The following is a 17,932-nucleotide window of genomic DNA, read 5'->3' as shown; positions in this document are numbered from 1 at the left end:
CCCAAGATGGAATCTGGAGTGGGAGCGGGAGTTTTCTCTAGGTTAGGTTAGGTTAGGTAGTGATGGTTGCCCAGAGAGTTGGGGCCACTTGGACGAAAAAAGTTTGGTTCATCCTTTGTGATACCATTGCAAGAGGGTGAAGGAAAAAGGGGAGAAAGGATGGGGTATGGTGAGTGTTAGTGGACTACTAACGGTGACTAGTCTGCGGTTGTGTCAACTTCTTTATGCTGCTGATGAAGCTCATCAGATTTTTGTTATCAACACCTGCTATGTCAGCAGGCGCGGAAAAGAAGTGAGAACCAAGATGCTTGAATCTTGGTCCAGCGAAAGCTAGGCAGCTAAGGAGCAGGTGCTGAGATGATTCCACCTCATCCTCCATACAGCTGACGCAAAAAGGACTCGAAATAATTCCGAGTCTCACGGCATTAATACCTCGCGGATAGTGCCCTGTTAGGATGCCCACGAAATTTGAGAGATGAGATTTTGGCATCCCCGGGATATCCCTTGAACGCCTCCTATCCAAACGCGGCCAGAAGGACTTCGCGACCCTACACGTTCGTGTACTTGCCCAGCGCTCGCTGAGTTGGTGCAGAGCCCATCCTTCCAGGAGTAGAGCGCAGGTTGTCAAGGAGATCCCGATCCTCTCCTTTCGCGGGCACATTACCTCACAGGTCCCTAGTCCGGCCAGCTCGTCGGCTTCGCAGTTTCCTGCAATGTCACTGTGACCAGGTACCCAAATTATCTTTATATCGAAGAATTCTGATACAATCGAGAGGGAGACCAGGCATTCCCTGACCAGCTTCGAATGCACCATAAAGAGCCTAGGGTCCTAATAGCCGCTTGGCTATCGCAGTAAATATTTACCTTCTTAACAGTAATTACGCAAGTAAGTAGCTAGTCAGCTGCTTTTTTAATTGCGGCCACCTTTGCTTGGAACACACTGCAGTGATCCGGTAGCCTGAATTTGAGTTTGATGGGGAGCTCTTTGCAGAATACTCCTCCTCCAACCCTACCGTCCAGCTTCGAGCCATCCGTGAACAGGTTAACGAGGCCCTGTCCCCAAGTGTTGCCCCCGGTCCACTCCTTCCTGCCGTAAGTATCCCAGGCCTTCTCCTCAGATTCCTGTAGGAGGGTCTTTTTGGACGAGTTTCAGTGAGAGAAAATTGAATATACTTGAGTGGGTTTTCTCTAGATCAGCCAGCATTTCGGTCTCCTTTAAACTGCCCAAAACGAGCAGCATTTTTCAAGCAGAGGTTTTCGGATCCTGCAGGCATGCAAAATGCTGCGGTGCTCTTGCCGGTGGTACTCTTACCATTTTACCTACCTACTTACCTTCTCTTTAAAGCAACACTTATTTAGTTGAGTGGTTCAAGTGGTGATTCACTCAGAATGCATTTTGTTGCTACATCCTCGCTGCCAACTTTTTTATTATTTTTATTTACCGCATGACTAAACTCAGTCTGTGCAGTGTTAGAACTTTATTAGGCTGTTGACGTCTAAGTGAGACAATTGCTTGTGACTCTCGAGCAGTGGTTTAGCCAGGGTTTACAGTCGCTCCTTCCAAAGAGCAGGGCATTCACAGAGGAAATGGAAGGACGTTTCCTTTTTCTTTGATTGTTTACAACTGTGACTGTGCAGGTTGTGAGGAATGACCACTTTGGCTACTTGTTCCCCGGAAGGACAGAACCCAGTGATCACCGCCGTGAGTCTCCAAGCATTCCGTCGTTTCATATCTCTCAGTATTGACGTTTGTTTCTGATTTTAAGTGGGCCAATGGTAGGTAGGTAGGTTGGGTGGTTGTCGTAGCGCCACCCTTAGACCTTTCGCAGGCCCATTGGAGCTTAGCCTTACCCTACGTGTTCCTTTTTTAAATAACGAGCAGAGCTCCGTTAGTTTTAGATGCGCTATGTCCGCCACATCGGTTAAAAATGCTGTATCAAGAGTGCGCAGACTCCTCATAGCTTAGCTTTCACACTCACATAAAAGGTATTTGATTGTTTTCTCTTCTTCTGTCTTAAGACAGCTTCTACAGAAATCGAAGTACGGGAGTCCTACCTTCTAGCGTGGCTGCCTATTAATGCCCATGACCAGTTAATACCTCGATCATTTTTCTTATAGCTTCTCTGTTAAATCTTAACAGGATTTTCAATCGACCGCTGTTCCAATTCGGCCATGTCTGTCTGCTTAGTTCGCATGTTGTGAGGTTTTGCCAGCTTGTATTTACCTTTTTGATGGTTTTCCTGTCTATAAGTAATTTACAAGTGGCTATAGGCATGGGTATCAGCGTCTTATCCGGTTGGAGATCGAACGTTGTACCGATTCGAGCAAGTTCACCCGCCTTGCAGTTCCCTGCTACATTCCTCTGGCCTGGCATCCAAATAAGGTGCACTTTATAGCGCTTAGATACGTAATTAAAACATTCTAAGACTGTTTTTGACGAGTGTGTTTTATTGCCGCTTGACTGTCCGAGTAAATGAAGACTTCAATTGTGGATTACCGTAAGTCCCTCTTTTATGGCAGTGACTTCCGCCTGAAATACACTGCAATGATCAGGTAAGCGATATGATTGGCTTACTCCGAGTTTATCGGATTAAACCCCTCCACCTACTTTGTTTTCTAGTTTTGAGCCATTTGTATAGATGTTTATATCATTTTTCTTAACAATAAACCCGTTATCACATTCCTCTTTGGAAGGAAATACTGTGACGAAGGATTTATTTAATTTGATATCCTTGGTCTTACAGAAATCCGTTGTGCCAGGAATGCAGGGGAATTTTTCTAAAATTGAAAAGTATCCTCTCTGGTTCGTTCTGAGTAGGCCGAATTTTCTTAGTCTGAGAGTTACTTTGGCAGCTGTTCGCTTAACGAATTGCTCTATTGGTAAAAGGTTAAGCATAATATTTAGTGCCTCTTTGGGTGTAGTCCACTGGCCCTTCTTTGTACATGTACCATGGTTCTTTTAATATATAACTTATCTAAAGCCGGCCACCATACTAGTAAACCGTATGTTAGGATTGTAAAGTAAACCGTATGTTAGTGGGTTCTCTCATAGGACACAATACGCGAGGAATGCATGCTGTGAGACTTGGAATCACCTCGAGTCATTTTTGCGCTGGATGTATGGAGGATGAGGTGGAATCATCTCAACACCTTCTCCTTAGCTGCCCTGCTCTGGCGGGGCTAAGATCCAGGCATCTTGGCTCTTACTTATTTGCCAGGCCTGCTGATATAGCTGGCGCTGACATTAAAAATCTGATGAATTTCATCAGCTGTTTACAAGAGTAGAGTGGTATTGTCGCTCTTTTTACTCTATCTTCGACATTTGCCTTCCAACTTAGTTTTCTGTCTAGACCTAAGTAGCGGGCCTCATCACTGAGTGCCGTTCCACCTTGAGTCGGGAGAGTTATATTTGGAATTTTATGTTTCCTAGTAAATAGGATGAGTTCAGTTTATTGGGGTGACACTTAGCCCATTTCCTTTTGACCAGTTTTCAACCATGTTTAATAAATCTTGCATGACTTCTCTAAGTGTATTGGAAAATTTCCCTCGTACTAACATTACAACATCATTCGCATATTCTACGACGTGTTGTCCTCTCTCTTCTAAGCTCTTTAGCAAAAAGTTTAATGTCAGCACCCAAAGGAGAGGGGACAGTACACCGCCTTGTTCCTCTACTAACTTTTTTCCTGTTCTTTGAGGTCCTTTGGATTGCGATCACAAATCTGCTCAAGAGCATGTTTTTGATGAACTCAACCAGAGCCTCGGAGCCTCCCGAAATCAGTCAGTGCCTTTATTATGGTATCCGGTAGGATGTTGTTGAACGCGCCTTCGATATCAATGAAGGCTTCTAGTGTGAATTCTTTATGATAAATTGACTTTTCGATTTCTGTAACAAGTGAGTTAAGTGCTGTTTCGGTAGATTTCCCTTTACAGTACGTAGGTGGGCCATAACATTCTGCTAATTTTGCATATTGTCTGGCCTTTCTATCTACAATCCCCAATTTGTAGTTGCTTTAAGGATATTGCGCTCTTGATTGCACCCTGTAGTGTGAATACCGATTTTACAAGAATTTTATTCATGGCAGATCTCCCGCTTGCCAGTTCATCCGCCTTTTCGTTTCCTTCAATGCTCCGATGTCTCGGGACCCAGATTAAGGTAGCGTTGTGTTTTACACTTGAGGTGGTGGTGCTATTTTTGCTTTGTTGCACCAATTTAGAGGTCGTTGTAACTGAATACAGTATCTGGATGGCAGCTTGGCTATCCGAGAGAATAGCGATATTGACCTTAAAAGGGAAGCCTGCGATTAGTATCCCACGAGCTACCTTTGCTGCCAGTAGTTTCGCTTGGAAGACACTGCAATTATTGAGAAACAACACTTATTTAGTCCAAATTTAATTTTAGAAAAGCATCTCAACTAACTTGCTTGCCTCATTTGCACAAAGATATTAGCAGAGCTCATAAAACGTTTGAAGCTTAGCTCGCTAAGAACTTTCCTCACCGATGGCTCCAAGACTGAAATTTGTACTGAGGCGCGATAGCATTTGGCCAGTAACTTCAGATACTTTGCTGCTTTAGTTATGATAATATATTAACAACCTTTCAATCGTTTCAGTCTTCGCAATACCGAAACTAGCACACTGAATAATTGATGAAAGTTGATGGAAAATTAAAATCAGATACTGTAGTGACAGCCAATCAGCTCTAATGCTCTTAGAAATCGCTCACACCTTTTAAAAAAATTTTCAGAAACGTAAGTTGAGGACAGTTGCAAGGCATCATGAGCTTGAACTTATATGGATGCCGGGACATTCATGTGGTGTTCAAGGCAGGTACTGTCTGGCAAATTGGGAAACTGCAGTTTCTTGAAATATCCAATCGGATATTTTTAGGACTAAGAATAGTGCGAATAGTTAGGTATATAAAGGCTCTCAGTAATAACTCTCACGAGAGCCGTTGGTGCAGTACTGACACCTACAAAACCACAAAGTGTTTCCTGATAGGGCTGAGAGGATCATAGTAAAACTTCTTCTCATATAGAGGACGAGTGAGGAAAGAGCCCTGATAAGACTAATTATGGGACGCAATCCATGGGTACGACATTCTCATGCTGAAGAGCAATGACGCACGGAACGACCTACTGCATGTGGCTGTGGAAGTGAGCAACTCCGGTACAGTGAACAGACAAGGCGAAGACTTGAATGTCAAGAAAGCAGATTGAATGAAAAAACGAAAGGTAAGCCAACAAGCACGAACATGTAGGCCAACTGACGATATCTGACTTCGCAACTTACCTTTCTATTGGATGAACGGGAGCATGGTGGGTGGGGGAGTACGATAGCATTACGGTAGGGGTGACTCTCTCATCTAATGACTTAAACAGTGGGCGGTAAGCAGATGTTACCTAGGACTTATTGCATTAGAACAGTAACGAAGGTTAGGTCTAGTGCTCAAACCGCCTCCCGATGAAATACTTAACAATAGTACCTGAATCCCTGGATACTTTGACGGTAGGAGGTTTAGTTCGGGTTAAAGTCCCGCACTAATGGGGTTATGCTTTCGAAGCTTCGTCCTCGTAAAAAGAGAAAAAATAATATGGTCACTATAAGCATCATCGGCAATTCACTGAGTGCATCTTGTTTCGAGCATGAAGATAGTACCTAGTATTTTCTCTGTCACTGTACGGTTTTCGTCAAACTCAGATGGTACATTTTAGGGTCGGAAGTATAGAAAATCCGGTCATCCGCCACTGTTTCGGGTTATAGCCTATTTCGAAATTTAAATACAGTCTGTGTCAGAAGAAGAGAACCGGTTTTTTCTTGTAACTTTAAGATATGTTTCGTTCTGCCTTTTGCTGCATAATAGTCCCATTCAAGGGCTAGGACGCCAGTGCCGACTCAGGTTATTGTCGTTCGAAACTTTCCCGTAAACGCAACCGAACAAAAATGAGTGAGAAGTACGCGAAGCGTTTTGAGGCGGTATTTTTATGCACGCGTTCGAAAAGGCCGAAATTATATCACGCCACGGCTGCAAAAGTGATTAAAAAATCAAAAAAGTTTGTTGTGAAGTGGAATCAGCGCTATAAAGTGTACAAAAATGTTGATGACTTTTCCGAGCGCGGCTTGAAGCGAGTGACGACAAAAACGCAGGGGGACCCTTTACGACCACGCTAAGCACACACAATTCTTGCTAAAAAGGGAATAGATGCGAGTATCAACACCATCGAACGTCGACTGAAGGAGGCGAACATATCCTACCGTCCCACATCATCAAAACCACTGCTCTCAGAAAAATACATTGATAAACAACGAAACAAGAAAATAGCGTCAAATTATTGGACTGGCCTTCTCAGTCCCCAGACGCCAACCCCATTGAAAATGTGTGACGAATTATGAAAACGCATCTTGCCGGAAGGCCAGTCTATGATTTAACACAACTCGTGCGTGAAGTTCGCAAAATCTAGTCCTTTGACCTTGAAATTTAGGAGTTGCATACACCCTAACAAATGTAGGTTTTGAGACAACTTTTAGAGTGTCAATATACAAGTATTTACAGACTTACAGCTGGGTATCTCGAATTCCGAGACTCCTACCTAATTTAAGCTTAACTCGACAACGATGGAGACTATACAGCTTATTGAGTAATTGCCACTCGTAGTTTTGTACATACTTTCATGTAAAAAAAATTTAAATATATATCTTTTATACTTCATAAATAATCGTGGTTCCTTTTATCTGACACAGACTGTATATCTCAAAATTTATTTTTATTACATTTGCTTTATAACATTGGAATTCAAATACAAATTCAATGGCAAATTTTACATTAGAAATGTTAGCCAAGTGCCGCGGGTCAACATAATTGTAAACTAGTATAATATTAATAGAAAACATTGAAAGTTTTTTTAAGCAACAAAAAATCCATGTATTAGCTACCAATCCGCAATAAGTAATGAATATTTTCAATGCAGTAGGATCCATGACAATAAACAGTGCACATATTATCTACAAGTGAGTCAACTAGTTCCGAACTGGGCCACTTCTAGTGAATTTCGGACCGTTTGTGTTTCTTTTTTTATTTTATTTTTTCTATGCAAGCAACTGGTGAATTTTACACGATGCGCCTAATGCGCTAAAATAGTAAAGTACTCCCCATTGCATCCCTTTTCCATAGTTTGGAACTAGTATTAGTACGAGTGACTGATGAGTAATAGTGCACTGTGTATTTCCCAACCAGTATTAAATTCGAAAAATTCTAACTATGCATAACAAACTAGCGCACGCAACAGCCAAAAAAATGTGAGTTTCTACATTTCTTATATTTTAAATTATTGTGATTTAATTCATAATTCATAAATTTGATAATTTACACTTTATTAATATTCAAATGTGACATAATAACTTATATTTATTACATTAAAAAAACAAAACACATTATTTACCAGCGTGACTCGAAACTGGCTTACTGCGTCATCACTTAACGCCGCGGTCGTTGTGTGGAAGAATGTAGACTTTTTTCAACACCTCTCTGCTTTGGCACTATAATTGCAACAAAGTTGCCAAGTGGTAGTGGAAATTCTGAGGTAACAAGCAATAAATGGCTAAGTTAACTCATGATGGAATTGAACTGTATACTGAGTGATGCAATACGACTGCAGATTTTCTTTTATAAATAAATAAAGAACTATATATTATATATAAGCATATGTTTTCCTTTAACTCTTAGTCGAGCATAGGGCGTCTTGAGGATTCGTTAGCATTTTATATTCGAATAAGTAGGTTGCTTATGGTCTTATAAGTCAATAATAGTGCCAATGATCACCTATGCCTCTCTGGTATGGTGGCCAAAAGTAGACCAAACTAAGACTCAGATAACACTTAACAAGGTATACAGAATAGCCTGTCTGAGCGTAACGGGAGCAATGCGAATCTGCCCCACAGCGGCTTTAGGAATGGTCACTGGACTCATTTTACTTTATCTTGTAGACAAAGAAACTGCAGTCAGTGCAGCGCTAAGCCTTCCTAATCTATTCCATCTCAAAGAAGACAATCTTACAGGACAAGTAAAAGCTCTGGGTTCAATCCTGAACTCTTCGTGCCTAACAGTTCACGACAAGATGGAAAGGAAACTAGAATTCTCCAAGAAATTCAAAGTGGTCATTAGTGACCTCTCAGCATGGAGAAACAATGAAATATCCTTAAAATAGGGCGCACAGGTTTAGTTTGCTCATGGGTCCAAAATGGAAGACGGTACCCTCCACTAGAATTGTCGGAACACATTTCAAAAAAGCAAGTGCAATGGAAAAAACCACTTCCATTTTCCAGGCAAAGGCCCACGCCTTAGAGTTGTGTGCCAGAGAATGTCTACGGAGAAGCACCGCGCCAATATTAAATTTTTCTCTGGCAGTCAAGCAGCTCTAAAATCGCTGGATAGCTTCTCATTCCAATTAAGGTTGGTCTGGGAATGTTTTAAAATTCTCAACACCCTAGCATCAAGAAACTTTGTTACCTTAATATGGGTTCCGGGAGATGAGCGGCACGAAGAGAATGAAATTGAGGACACCTTAGCGAAGAAGCGGCCAATCACTCCCTTCATAGGGCCTGAACCTTTCTGCTGGGTAAATAACAGCTTCAAAAGTGCCTTTCTAAGTGAGCAGGAACAACGAGGCCTAATCGATTACTGGAGAACCCAATCGGGCATGCGGCATTCGAAAAGACGCATAGATCCAGAACGGATTAATTCGAAGCAATCCGTATCCTAAACAGAAAGGACATACAACTTTACACTGAACTACTAACGGGGCATTGTAAACATGAAAAAGATAGGTGCGATAGAAAACGATTCTTGTAGACTCTGCAAAGAGGCACAAGAAACAGCAAGCATTGGCACGATGCAGACTAAATTACCTGGGAAGCGTGATTATAGATCCAAACCTCCTGATAGAAATTAAGTCTACAATAGTTTTAGGATTTATTAACATAGCCCCCTTATCACCAACAACAAGCATGTGTTGCCCGTTTTGGTCCGCCCGTTTCCCACCTACCCTACATATCTGTCGAGCGTTCCACAATCCGCAATGCCACAATTCCATATGACAAAATATGGATAAAACACAACAAAATGGTTCCAAATTATTATTAGTTTTTTATTCTATCATGTTTTTAGTCTATGGCCTTTGTGTATGAGAAAGATTATAAGCTAAATGCTCCCCACGACCCCTCTGAGATACAGAATGCGCATACGAAAATTTTCCACGACGTTTGGGCATAGTTCGGACAGTATACCATTTTCAATGTGTTTGGTTTCCTTCTTCAGCTCTGTAATCCACTCAGGATTATTAGCAAAGGCCATACTTTTCTGGCATTCTTAGTGAAAGAAGTTCAATAGTGTCAAATCGCAAGATTTTGGCGGTCATTCGTCCTCGTTGTGCCGCAAGGTAATACGTCCTGGGAGCTTCGTTTTCAATAGCATTGTTACCAATGCGCTGTATGGTAAGTGGCACTATTTGTCCAAGTTCTTATCATCGAATTCAGATCATAAAGATATCATTATCATTTCACTATGACCTCACCCTACATCGTAACGGAGCTATTGACATGATTTTCGAAGAAGTACGGTCCCATTCTGCAGCAAAAATTGTTTTTAAAGGAAAAAAAAATAAAGAAATAACAATTAACATACCATATTATACTATCAAAACTAAAGACTTGTCGGCGTCCCTTAAATTATTGGTCCTGTCATAGGTTGAGTTTCAAGTTAAGTCCGTCACAGGTTTGAAATTATAATTATTTTTCTAATTTAATAAAGTTAGTTTTATTTAATCATGTAAATATTAAAAATCAAACTTTTTAATTTTCATTCGAAATAGTCACCGCTTGCTTTTAGACCAAACGATTAGACCATTCAGCTATTGCAGCACGCACGATTTCTATGGATACCGACGTCGCTGCACGAACCAAAGAGTGTTTGTGACTCTCGAAGTTTTTGTGAGGTCTTCCATAGACCATGTTCTCTACTTCTGATCACAAACTGTAGTCCAATGGACTCAGCTCGGAACTTCTAGACGGCCGTCAATCTTTCGCGGTTATAAACTCAGAATTGATCGTTCGGTTGGGTGGTAAGAGTTCAAAGTAGACAATTCCTTTGTAATCCCACCAAACTGATAACAAAACGTTCTTTTGATGAATATCAGCATTTGATGTTGTTTGAGTTTTTTTCAGCTGGCCTGCTTCACGATCTTTTCCGCTTGATATTTTTGTAAACAACCCATTTTTCCTCGCCAGTTATCAGTCGTTTTAAAAATGGATCATTTCCATTCCGTTTCGTTAGCAAATCGCTGCTGTTAAAAGCGTTTCTTTCAGTTTGTGAGGAACCCATGTATCGAGTTTTTAATGATAGCCATGTTGTTTTAAGTGATTTTCAATGCATGTATGTGATACACGAAGCTTCTCTGCAATCTCACGTGTTGTACTGTGACGAACCGAATCGAATATTGCGTTGATTAGGGCGTCATCAACTTCAACTGAACGACCAGAGCGTTTTTCATCTTTGAGTGAAAAATCACCAGAACGAAATTTCGCAAACCAATTTTGACACTGCCGTTCTTTTAAGGCTTCGTCACCATAAACAGCACATAACTTTTTATGAGCTTGCGATGCGGTTTTCCCTTTGCCGGAATAAAAAAGCAAAATATGACGAAAATGTTCATTTTGTTTTTCCATTTTTCAATGAACGCCAAACGAAAACAACGCAACCGATCAAAAAACTTTTTTTACTGATTGACAGCTGAATTACCAAGTATCAAATAACAAAATGTGTTTTACATTTGTACCACGTCTGCAAACCTAAAAATTCAACTGACTCCATCTATGAGTGAAATCCGCAATTACTTAGTTGCTAACCCAATACTACTCATTTAATGCTATTTTACAGCGCTCCCAACATAAGTTTATTTATGGCAGTTGCTTCATCTATTCGCTTGACGAATCAAATAGGCTTATATTATATGTAAATGTAAAATACATTTCTTCTCGAAACCATGATTCTCTTTTTTAATCAACTATCACTTTTGGAAACAGAATAGACTAATTCTGAAGCAGAATATTGTTTCAGTAGTTTAAGATTCGCCTGTAAGGTTGTAAATTGGTTGCTACCGTACATATTAACCTTCATCTAACATCGTGGGCTACATTAATTTATATAATTCTTTTCCAGCGAAGTTATGCCTGCACCCTCTTAATATTTCCAGAGGAGCGCATGGAAGCGTTTCGAGCAGAAATGACCCATTTAGTCTGCACGTCTACATCGGGCAAGTTTAAACTCTACAGTGGTAATTAAGGAGATATTTTAATGTAATTTTGCTTTGACAACTTTACTAATTCGTTTATTTTTTCAGCACTACAAGAAATGGGCTAAATATCTTTCAGTTGTATATTTCTTGTGAGCTGGACTTATTGGAATCTGCGCATAATATCAAAAATGGATATATTCAGCGTCAGAACAGAGTCTGAAGATCAGTAATCCTGAGCTTGAACCAGAATTGGCACCTAAATCCTTTGTTGGATGATTGGCTGAGGTTCTCCTACAATTCGTTGTATGCGATTTAATGTTGGTCTAACAAGAAAGAGACTAACAGTTTTTTTACCGCAAAGAGGGGCAGCTGGTTTTTTATGAGGAGCTTTCTTATGGCAGAAATATAAGTCCACTCGGAGGTAATACACTCGGAATGCGAATTTTCAAAAACCAGTGTAAGTCATCACAGACACTTTACAAATGCTTCAAAAGCTTACAATCGCTTGCGTTTGCCCTGGGCTTCGGGCTCACCATGATTTGGCTACGATCTTTAATCAAATACGCGAAATATTTGTTTTTTATATGGAATAAGACACCCAACTCCGCCAGGTACCGCAACATTACGTTTGGTTCATCCCACAGCGCCAGTTCTGCTTACTAAAAGTGGCCCACTGGATATAGTATACCATAACATCAACCTTCATATCAAGAAAGATGAGGTTCTTACCCATTTAAAGTTTGAGAATAAAAAAATGTCAAAAATCAACCGGATGAAACCTTGAAACTTGCACTTTATTATACCGAAATTCAATGGGCCACAAAACCACATACCCAACATTTTTTTAAAATCCGATTATGAAGTGTAAAATGTTTGTAAATTGTTTTTTAATTTGGACAAAGTTTGAAGACTGAATTTGTATAGGTTGTCTGTCTGGTGCTGTCTTCATGTTTTCTTCTTCTATACGAGTTAGCCTTGAACCAGCTTCGGATTCAGAACAAAATCTTCTGCATGTATTACTATCGTTAGTGTTCCCGAATCCTGTCACGTTCAGTAGAAGCTCCATTTCATCTCTAAATGCTTCTTGAAATTGTTCTTTCACTATCTTCTTTTCCTCAGCTGTTCTTGTTTGGCAGTTCTTAAGTGGTTAGGGGTAGTCACAATTTTAAATTTTTGTTCATTTTTTTTAAATTTTCTTTGAGTGTAATATCTTAAAAATATTGTGTGAAAACCTGAAGTTAATAAAACATATACAAATTTTGTACTACATTGAACTATTTTTTCATGGAAAAAATTGCAAAATTAAATGTGAACAAAAAAACTTGCCAATAAATTCCTGTGCTAGAGAAATTTAACGCAGTGTATAGGCAAAAAATGTATCCGCAGATTTTCATTGTTCCTGCTACATTCAGCGGAAGCATAAACGAGTATTAGTTTATCACATCAGCATTACATTGCTTCTTGATTCGCAGTGTGAGCTAAAAAAGCACGCAGTGAAATTAAGCAATTCTCGTATAAAAAAACTAGACATTTAGCTAATTGAAAAAAAATATATATTAATTTTTATTTGCTCGCCGTCGCTCTGTAACTAATTTGAATTTCAAGTGCCCAGCAAACCTAAATGAACTTTTAATTTATGCACAGCAACTGGCGGCGTTGCCTTAGCGCGCGCTTCGCCCAACTGGCTGATGATGGTTAAGGAAGTTATGAGGCAGTCGGCAATCGAAAGTCACGGGCAAAAGCGTCAACGACAACCACAGCGCCAGCGCACAGGCGCATCAAACAACACTGGCCAACACAGCGAAGACAAAAGTATTACCATCGCCAGCAGAGTCGCCATCTGACACCAACAACTCCGATCAGCAACATAAAAACAAAGTTAGCATCACACTTTGAAGAATAAAATCGTGATTTACCTTTTCTGATTTGATATTTTTTTATTACATTATTTTTATGCTTATTTACATTTTTTTAATTTTTTTCTGCATATATTTCGTTTTCATTTTTCAGTCGTTAATTCAAAGTTTTAGTCTCCCCTGTGTTTAGTGTCAAGCTTGCCGAGTTGACACTCTGACACCAGCCTGGTGGTGGCGGCGGCGGCGTCTGCGACCGTGTCGACATGTTGCTGCGCGCCAGCACCATAAATTGCTGCGAGCCGTGTTCGCAGCAGATCGTGAGCCACAGTTTAGACCAGGCGTAGCTGTGCCACCGCCGCCCGTGATGCTGGGCCAGAACGAGTTCAAGTCACTCAGCACCTACAAGATCATAGACAAAGTCAATCGCATATACTTGTATTTATTTTTAGGTACTCATTCTCGTTTCGTGGTTGGATGTAAGACATGTGTAAGAAGGCGCGACGTTGAGTGGCTGGCACAAAACGCAAAATGTGAAAATCAGTCACCCAGCCAGCCATTCATAAATTTTTGAATTAGCAAAACTCTTGAATGGGCATTGCGCTCGCTCGCTCGACGCTCAGCACCCGCCCTCCGCACCTAATTGCGAATTATATGAATGAATTTAATTTGATTTATGTTTTGTTTTTGTAATCCAATTCAATCACAGCCAATTGAGCTATTGAAAGTAGGTAACTCCATTTGGGCACTTTTGTGTCGAGCCTTTGCCTGTATTCAGTCGTACATTTTACGAGCTGTTGAATCAAAATTCTTGAGTCAACATTTTATTAATGCCTTTTTTTTGCTAATTTAATTTTTTGTTTTTGTTTTGCATTCGCTTTGAAAAGCTGTCAGACTAGTCCGTGGCTATGACTACACAACATCCGGTGCGCGTCAAAGTCGAGATTGAAACTTTTTGTTTTGATTTTTTCAATTTATCAAGTTCAGCCACAGCGACTGCCTTACATATTTTACAGACAACAGCCAAAGAGTAGAGATAACAAAAAAAAGAAAAAAAAGTATTACAAAAACTATTTTGTGCGCCGGGCTATTTGTCTCTAAAATCGTTAACATTTGTCTTTTTAAATGCCTTTTTCTTCGACCCCTTCTTCTGCCTCATTTAAAGCGTATTGAATTACCAAACAATTTGTTGCTGCACTACCAACTTTGTAAAGCACAAAAGTGTGAAACTTAGAAGTGTCATGAAAAGCCACTTTTTGATAAATACTTTTGCGTACTTGCGTCTATATGTTGATACATACATACACATAAACATGTACATATATGAAGAAAGGTATAAGCAAATATTATATTTTATAATTAACGCTTGAGTAATGAAAGCCTACGCTGTGCGCTGCACAAAGGAGTATTTACACAAAAAAATCTGGACAAAATTATTTTGCGCATTTTATCAGGTGGAAATGCATAAATAAGCAATGGAGACTGTCTTCCAAAGCATCTTTTAGCAAAATACTTAAAAACAATTAAAAAAATCAAACCCATCGTCAGAGTCAGAACTGCTGCTTTCTTCATGTTTTCTTCTTCTATACCAGTGATCCCTGAAGTAGCGTCGGAATCAGAAAAAACTTCTGCATATATTGCAATACTATTATTACGTTAGTGCTCCCGAATCCTGTCATGTCCACTAAAAGGTCCATGTCATCTCTAAATTTCTTGAATTTATTCTTTCAATTCCTTCTTTTTCTCACCTGTTCTTGTTTGCCATTCCTTAAGGGGTTAGTAGTAGTTGGAATTTTCAAACTTTTGAATTTTTTTTTTTGCACTTTCCTAAAGTGCAATATCTCAAAAATGTTGTGTGAAAACTTTAAGTTAATCAAACAAGTACTTTTTGAGTTATTCAACAATTAAAAAGGGCACTCGGGCGCTCCGGAGCGTTCGAGAGCAAATAACTAGCAGCAAAATGGATGCTGCACGTATGAAAGTGGCAGATAAGCGCGCTAAAGATAACACTCGAGACAGTATAATACTACGTAGGTAACAGCAAATCGATATTTTGGAAGCTGCTATGATGGCTGAAGAACTTTTTTTATGGTCCAAGAATAGATGACTCAGTGTAAGTAATTAAATAATTCGTATAACTATACGTAAATCGATAGCAAAACTATAATGCATTTTTCTCAAAACTATGTTTTTTGAACAGGTGATCCCTGTAATTTAAAAGCCGCTTAGTACATTTCAATAAAATGTATACTGCTTAACACTGAGAAACATAAAAAACTCGTGCCTGATCGAAGGATTTTTTTTTTCAAAAATTACAATTTTTTTTTAAACAATTATTTGTCGGTTTTTTTCTCAAAAATCTGGGAAATATTTTCTGAGGCCGCCATAATGTTAATTTTTAAAAAATGCTTCGATCAGGCACAAGATTATCTATTAATAAAACTAATTTCTCTAAGGTCGTGTGATGATCGCTGCAAAGGACTTCTGGAGAAACGGGCTCCACACAAACAGCGACGACTTTTAGAATTATTAATTTTTCTTCTTGAAATTTTGCTAAAGTCACGTCAAAACAAGATGTATTAATGCTATGTTTTCAGTTTTAAAAAATAAAGCAATTGACTAGCAATCTCAACAATAAAAAAACCAAAGCATACAAACTATACCGCAAGTCTAAAATTAACGCAAAACTTTATGAAGCGTACAATCGGTATCAAAAAGAATTCTATGTTCTGAACAAATTTTTATATCAGAACTACATTCCTAAAGTAGGACATTAAAAAATTAAAAAGTTTTTTGCACATTTTTTTGAACACAAAATGGCTTATTAAAGCGCAACTTTATTTTTTACTATCCTTCTCAGGATATGATGCACTTTATTTAAAAAAAAGAGTAAGATATCAAATCAAAGAAGAGTGCCGCTTAAAAAGTTGAACGATCACTTTATTCTGCTTCTTGCCGTCACTCGCTTCAAGCCACGCTCGGAAAATTCATCAACATTTTTGTGTACTTTGTACCGTTAATTCCACATCACAACAACCTGTTTTGATTTTTTAATCACTTTTGCAGTCGCGGCGTAAGATAATTTCGGCCCTTGAAAAGAATTAGTTATGATACTAATAAACGTTACCGAGGGAATTTTTTTTGAATTTCCAATGTGGGCAATGCTAGCAGAAGGCACCTGGTTTTATAATTAGGCATACTGTAATTCGAATGAAGGTAGTAAAGCGACCTAGACTTATTTTGCGATAACCGATTAAGGGCACCCGGTGGTCTAGAAATTTGAAAAAATCAGTTTTTTGTTTTTTCGATATTTCGAAAGTATAGTATCTTCAGAATATACTGTGAAATTGTCATGCGGAAATTCCCAATATTAAAGCTTCTACAGCCCATAAACTAGGTAGGGAGCGGCCCTGTACCTCAAACTTTAAACTCGTTTTTCTCGAAACTACTTTTTCCGGCGCGGTCTGCATGATAACTCATGCAGTTTTGTTTTTAAATATTCGAAAGTGTTTTCTCTAAGTGTGTTGAGCGGGATTTTTGATATTTTTATTAAACAATTTTATAAACATACTGACATATGCGTAAAACGCATACTTTTTTTAAATGCCGTGAATTGCAAACTTTTTCGAAATTCAAAAATCCGGCTCTACAGACTATAACTACAACTTTATTTTACAAGATTTTTTTTACTTTTTACAGATCCATCAACATTTCAAGGAGAAATGATGCAGGCCGTGGAGCAACTTTTTTTTCATTGTTTATACATACTTTGGATCACGTGAATTTTTATATACTAATTTTTGTAAAGAAAAATTAAAATAAATTTTTCTATAAAGTTTAAGTACTAATAAGCAATGCGTAAAGTTTTTTTATATTTTTTTCTATTGTTATCTCTTCTAATAACAGTTTTTATTTTAGCAGAAAGCAGAAGCAGCATTTATGTTGGTGCTTTTTATATTAAGAAGAGAACGAAAACAAAAATGTCCAAGGATATCCATACTTGCTATAAAGTTAATGTCGAGGTCTTTTTTTGCCATGAAAACAATTTTCTCTGGCTCCAATTTTTCTTCATCTTCTTAAGAAATTTCAAATACCGAAAATCCCGAGACGGTACGCAAAAAACTCCTAGATTTTGGAGCCTTAAAATACCGAAATTGGAGTATTTATTTTATTTCAAATAGTAGGTTTACATTCTCCAAAAGCCTTGCATTAGTAGCATTGGCTTACTCAAAGTTTTCAGGTAACAGTTAACAGTGCAGTTAATTTCTCTTATCAGCACCTTTACAATGCTGGTTGCATACACAACCCAATAACACCTATTAGTCACCACTAATTTCAAACTTACTCGAAACTTACTAGAAATCTCTTCGCCCGCTGGCTCTGCATCAATACCATGTCGATATGCAGGCGCATTTTTTCGAGCCCATAACATATCAATTATGATTATTGCACGACCGCATGCGGTGGCATGTGGCACACAGCAGCTGCTGCAGTCACGGCTTAAATACATTTAACATTAATTTCATGGTTTCTCGTTCACATTGATGAAATAATTAATATGTTAATTGAATTTAAGCGCAAAGAAATTCTTGATATGTTTGCTGGTTTCTTTATATTTGAAACTTTATGTTGAGGACTTACTTTCATCAGTGCCGTCCGTGCACAAGAAAGTCAAACAGGGCATTGATAACTAATTTCGGATTATGAGTGCTTTTCGAGGAGCTCAAGTGATTTTTGGGTGATAATTTAGTAGCTGTGCGAACAAATTGTCTCCGCTGTAATGCGATGGTG

Source organism: Anastrepha ludens, chromosome 2 (assembly GCF_028408465.1).
Source record: "Anastrepha ludens isolate Willacy chromosome 2, idAnaLude1.1, whole genome shotgun sequence".
In the NCBI taxonomy this organism is placed as follows: domain Eukaryota; kingdom Metazoa; phylum Arthropoda; class Insecta; order Diptera; family Tephritidae; genus Anastrepha; species Anastrepha ludens.
The sequence above is the reverse complement of the archived record's forward strand: the minus strand, read 5'-3'. Positions refer to the sequence as shown.